This window comes from Ochotona curzoniae, unplaced genomic scaffold (genome assembly GCF_017591425.1).
Source record: "Ochotona curzoniae isolate NIBS_2020 unplaced genomic scaffold, NIBS_Ocur_1.0 contig_48, whole genome shotgun sequence".
Taxonomy (NCBI): Eukaryota; Metazoa; Chordata; class Mammalia; order Lagomorpha; family Ochotonidae; genus Ochotona; species Ochotona curzoniae.
Window position 1 is genome coordinate 2,861,832 of NW_024466391.1, and position 6,118 is coordinate 2,867,949.

A 6,118-nucleotide genomic window follows, 5' to 3' on the forward strand; every position below is an offset into this window, starting at 1 on the left:
ATATCCAAAGAAACTTCATCTGAGTTGATCCCAGATCTGATTCTTGAGTGAGTTTGCTAGTACAGACTCCAACACCGTCCGTCACACCAATCAGCTTATGCATATGCTGGTCGTTGCGATTGCTGGGTCCGTTCGGCTTCCAGCCCTGTCTTCCTTGTGAACCAATGGGTGTTGTAGTACAGCTCAATTCTATCCACTTCATACTCGGTCTTCATGCAAACCAGTGGGAGCTGCAGCCTAGTTGGGGCAATTCCCCAAAACCCCTACCAGTTCTGCCCCCTACCCTGGTTCCCATGCTTGCCAGTATGCCCCGCAGGCTTGTCCAGTCTGTCCCACATTCCATTTATCTCTCACACACGTTAATGGACATTGAAGCCTAGTTCAACCCAACCAACCTATTATCCAGCCCATACACCTACTGGCAGGTGCCTTTCTGTCTAGCACCCCCTGCTCCTAGCCTGGGTTTCGTGCTGTCCAGTGAGGGTGGTAACCCTGAGGGAGGTGCCCACTATTTCCCTACTAGGCCACACCCACTCTCAGAGTATGCAGTCTCCAGGTGGTTTTGGCATTTAACTTGACAGAATTAGCTCCCAGTACCAGCCTCTGCCAGCTAATGTGTGGCTAAGCCCAAACACCCCTCAACCCACTCTAATTTTAACTCGCACCAGTCAGAACAGTCAGCTCACCGTGAGGCCCACAGGTGCTATAGCCCTGCCTAGTCTGAACTGCCCCCATCCGTATTCACACTTTCCAATGGAAGTAGTTATCCAGCAGGGGTGCTCACGTTCCCCTGTCGGCTTTGCCTCCTCCCCGATTGTCACATGTGCTGTTTGTGTGCTGCAACCACATCTGGTACGGCTCATCTCACCTTGGCATTACTTGTTGTGTACTGGTATATGTTGCAACCGAACCTGGCTCGACCCTCACTCTGTTTTGGTGCTTGGATTCACCAGAAGGTAATGTGAACAGATTCAGGCTGGTCTGCCCCCAACCCATGCCATGTGTATGCCAGTGGGATAATTTTCATTGCCTGTTCTGGGTTGTTCCCTATTGTGCTTCCTGCGCTTGCCTGCAGGGGACTGTGTCCTGCCAGAGAAGTTGCCCAGGCTCCTCCACCAGAACCTCTCCCAATGCCAATTTTTGCGCATACCAGTGGGTCCATGAGCCAGCATTACTCAGTTCGCCTCCTATCCTAGGAGGAACAGTGGCTTTTCCTGACTGGCCTTCGACCCAAGCTGGTTCTTGTTGTTGGATATTTCAACCCAGCCATGGCTCTTCCATACCCCCACACAGCTCACACATGGTTCAGTAAGGGCTGAGACCTAGCCTAGTCTGTCACACATCTCTCCCCGGTCCTCCAGAACACCAGATGGTGTCGGAAGAATTTAATTTAATTTTCAAAGGCGAAGCAAAGCTTTGCTGGGTACATTATTCTGGGCCAACAATTTTTTGCTTTTGGAATCTGGAATATGTCGTTCCATTCTCTTCTGGCATATAGTTTCCTGTGGGAGATCAGCTGTGAGTCTGTTGCCATTACTCTATATGTCAATTGTTTTTCTAAAAAATTTTTTTAAATTTTATTTCAAAGTCAGATATACAGAGAGGAGGAGAGACAGAGGGGAAGATCTTCTGTCCAATGATTCACTCCCCAAGTGAGCACAACGGCTGGTGCTGCGCTGATCCGAAGCTAGGAGCCAGGAGCCTCCTTCAGGTCTTCCACACGAATGCAGGGTCCCAAGGCTTTGGGCCATCCTTGACTGCTTTTCCAGGTCACAGGCAGGGAGCTGGATGGGAAGTGGAGCTTCTGGGATTAGAACTGGCGTCTATATGAGATCCTGGTGCGTTCAAGGCGAGGACTTTAGCTGCTAGGCCATCGTGCTGGACCCGCACAAGCACATTTAAGGATTTTTTTCCTTATGTTCAATTGAAGAGAGCTTGGTTATCATGTCATAGTGAAGATCGCTTTTGGTCAATTCTGTATCTCCCATTTCCTCGGTGTCTTCCTCAGTTAATTCTGAGGTTGGCAAAGAGTTTTGCTCCTTTGCAGGGGAGTCTTCAATAATATTCATTGTGCCTTTGTCTTTTTTTTTGCTCTTGGTCATTGTACTTCTGGTTGGCAGATTCTCCTTAGGGCAGGTTTCCAAGCTGTGTCACCCATAGGTCTACAGTTGATTTTACTTGTTATGGTTGGCACATGGCTCTTTGCACTCACTTGTACCATTCCCTCCAGTGAGTTTCACATCTGAGCTCTTATGTTAAATATCCACCATGGTCTGCATAGCCCAGCTCCTGGCTCAGCATTCTGCCTCCTGTGATCCCATGCTGTTGTTGCATCGTTGTCTGTACATTTCTCCGAGTTCTGGCTTGTGCAATTCCCAGGATGATAGCACACGCACAGCTCACAGTTGTCAGAGCCTTTGCCACACTGTACAAAATGGTATCTGATGTGAAACTGATTGATCTGATGGCCATTAGGTCTGGGGACTACCTGCACTTATTTTTGATGGAACCTGAAGGATGCCTCGTTGTTGCAATTCACTGAGCCAGAAATGAGTTCGCTCCCAGCTTAGTGCATGCAGTCCTGTCCCAGTGATTGCCTCCCTACACAAGGTGGCGCTGATTCGCTCTAGTGGGGCTTTGGGCTGTGCTATCCACCCCGGTCTGACACCACCTATTTGGGATCTGCTGCTCTGTCTCTGCTCGTGATCACTTCAAACAAACCAACAGGACAGGCAGTTCTTTGTCTAGGTTCACCTCCTCAGCTTCCGGTGGATTCCTCTTCCCACCTGGTTGTTAGTTGAGTTCCAGCCTCAGGTGCAGTTGAGATCACTGCTTGCTGAATGCTGCTGGTGTATTGGGTCACTCTGGCAACACACCATTGTTTCCGCTGTTTTCCTGTGTCTATCAGTCTCCAGGTGTCTCTTTGCTGTCAGTCTGTCCTGTTTCCTGGAGTGTGCCCATTCTGCTTCACCCTGGCTAGTGTTTCTCCATCTGTTTAAACGTGTCCTCACCCTATTCCACCATCTTGATTATTGGCCTCATTCTCTTCATTGTCTTTCATGTTGGTTTTTGTTTTTTGTTAGCTTGAAGGGCAGAGTTAGAGCAAGGAGAGATGTTCTAACCTATCCTGACAAATGGACTCAGCGGGAGTTGGTGGCAGGTTGCAGCCCAGCTGAGCTCTCCCTGCTGTCCTCCCAGAAGCCCTAGATGGAGCACGTGAGCCGTGAGGGCTAGGATGGTTTGTTCATAAACATTTGTAGAGGCTGAGGTAGTGGTGCCTGACATGCTGCCATCATGGCTGGGCAAGGCTGCTGCTCCAGTAGAGGGTGGTGAGGGTCTGGGCCCTGCACCCCGTGAGAGCCCTGGAGGAGCTCTGGCCTTAGGTCTGGCTCAGTGTTGGCTGTTGCAGCCATCTAGGGAATTCTCCCTCATTCTAATTCAGATAAACGGATCTTGGAAAGGTGATCTGTCGGGCATGTCTGTGAAGATGCCTCTGGCTTGGCCACAGTGTCCCCCAGGTACAGTGCATCAGCATGGCTGGGCAGGTGTCTTTTTTTTTTTTTTTTACCAGCAACACTGTCATGGGCACCTCCGAGATGTGCCAGGCTCTGACAGTACGTTGTTAAGACACTTCCTTTGAAGTTCACTTGTGCCTGCAGCTCTTCCTGCACAGGCTACACCGCTGTCTGAGATGGCCCAGGACCGAGGTCTCCCTGCCTGCTGCTCTGTGGCAGCTCTGATAGCAAAATGAGAAGGCCCAGCCAGGGCAGCGGGCAGGGGTCTGGGCATGTACTCAGGACCCTCGGTGTCACCTTACAAATACTCTCATTTGGAAGAGGTCGGGCCTGGTACAGTAGCCTAGCAGGTAAAATCCTCCCATGCACCAGGATCCCGTATGGGTGCCGGTACTAATCTTGGTGGCGTTGTCTCCAGCTCCCTGCTTGTGCCCTGAGAAAGCAATCGAGGAAGGCTCAAGGCATTGGGACTCTGCACCCACTTGAGAGACTTGGAGGAAGCTCCTGGCTCCTGGCTTCAGATTGGTGCAGCTCCGGCCATGGCTGTCACTTGGGAAGTGAATCATCAGACGGAGGATCTTCCTCTCTGTCTGTCCTCCTCTATATATCTGACTTTGCAATAAAAATAAATGCATCTTATAAAAATAATACAATTTTTTAAAATTCTAAAAAAAAGAAATCTTAAAAAAAAGAGGTTCCAGTTGTTTGCTCCCAACCCTGACACCTGCAGAGGCCAGGCCAGGGCAGCAGCAGAGACCTCAGGCACCCCTCACCTCAGTAGGAAGCTGGGATTGGAAGTGGGGCTAGATCCAGGCTCTCTGATGGGGGACAGGAAGCCATTCTTGCCAGCAGGGACTCAAATGGAGCACCCAACGCAAGCCCCTGGTTTATGTATTAGACACCTCCCATCTGTTAGCTCACTCCGCAGATGGCTATAACGGCCACAGCTGGACCAGGCTGAAGCCAGAAGCTTCAAGGGGATCTCCTACCGAGGCCCCAGGATTTGGCCATCACCTGCTGCTTTCCCAGACCATGAGCACCCCAGACCCGACTGGCACCCCGGGAGGTGGTTGTGGGCCCCTAGCCTTAAAAGTGGGGACTAACCACACACATCGCAGAGCTGTCCACGAGGGGCAGGCCTGCCAGGATCACGGCATCTCGGCTCTGGAGTGGGCCAAGGGCAGCCGGGCGCCCACCACTGTCCACTCCAGAGTCTGTCATGGCTCCAGGAAAGAGAGGAGGTGGTGCAGGGTCAGGGAGGAAGCAAGTTTGCTCGGCGCCTGCGGCCCGTGGAAGAGGGTGCTCCCTGGCCGGCTCGCCAGGAGACCAGCGACTCAGAGAGGCCAGCCCTCACCGCGGCCCCGGGCAGCTCTCCTGCACCGGGCGGCTCTCCTGCACCGGGCGCCTGTCCTGTACTGGGTGGCTCTCCTGCACCGGGCGCCTGTCCTGCACCTGGCGGCTCTCCTGTACCGGGCGGCTCTCCTGTACCGGGCAGAGGTCCTGCACCGGCGGCTCTCCTGCTCTGGCCCCGGGTGGCTCTCCTGCACCGGGCGGCTGTCCTGTACTGGGCGGCTGTCCTGGTCCGGGCGGCTCTCCTGCACCGGGCGGCTGTCCTGCACCGGGCGGCTGTCCTGTACCGGGCGGCTCTCCTGTACCGGGCAGAGGTCCTGCACCAGCGGCTCTCCTGCTCCGGCCCCGGGTGGCTCTCCTGCTCCGGCCCCGGGTGGCTCTCCTGTACCGGGCGGCTCTCCTGTACTGGGCGGCTCTCCTGCACCGGGCGGCTCTCCTGCACCGGGCGGCTCTCCTGCACCGGACGGCTGTCCTGTACTGGGCGGCTGTCCTGCACCGGGCGGCTCTCCTGTACCGGGCGGCTCTCCTGCACCGGGCGGCTCTCCTGCACCGGGCGGCTCTCCTGCACCGGGCGCCTCTCCTGCACCGGGCGGCTGTCCTGCACCGGGCGGCTCTCCTGTACCGGGCGGCTCTCCTGTACCGGGCAGAGGTCCTGCACCGGCGGCTCTCCTGCTCCGGCCCCGGGTGGCTCTCCTGCTCCGCCCCGGTGGCTCTCCTGTACCGGGCGGCTCTCCTGTACTGGCGGCTCTCCTGCACGGCGGCTCTCCTGCACCGGGCGGCTGTCCTGTACTGGGCGGCTGTCCTGCACCGGGCGGCTCTCCTGTACCGGGCAGAGGTCCTGCACCAGCGGCTCTCCTGCTCCGGCCCCGGGTGGCTCTCCTGCTCCGGCCCCGGGTGGCTCTCCTGTACCGGGCGGCTCTCCTGTACTGGGCGGCTCTCCTGCACCGGGCGGCTCTCCTGCACCGGGCGGCTGTCCTGTACTGGGCGGCTGTCCTGCACCGGCGGCTCTCCTGTACCGGGCGGCTCTCCTGCACCGGGCGGCTCTCCTGCACCGGGCGGCTCTCCTGCACCGGGCGCCTCTCCTGCACCGGGCGGCTGTCCTGCACCGGGCGGCTCTCCTGTACCGGGCGGCTCTCCTGTACCGGGCAGAGGTCCTGCACCAGCGGCTCTCCTGCTCCGGCCCCGGGTGGCTCTCCTGCTCCGGCCCCGGGTGGCTCTCCTGTACCGGGCGGCTCTCCTGTACTGGGCGGCTC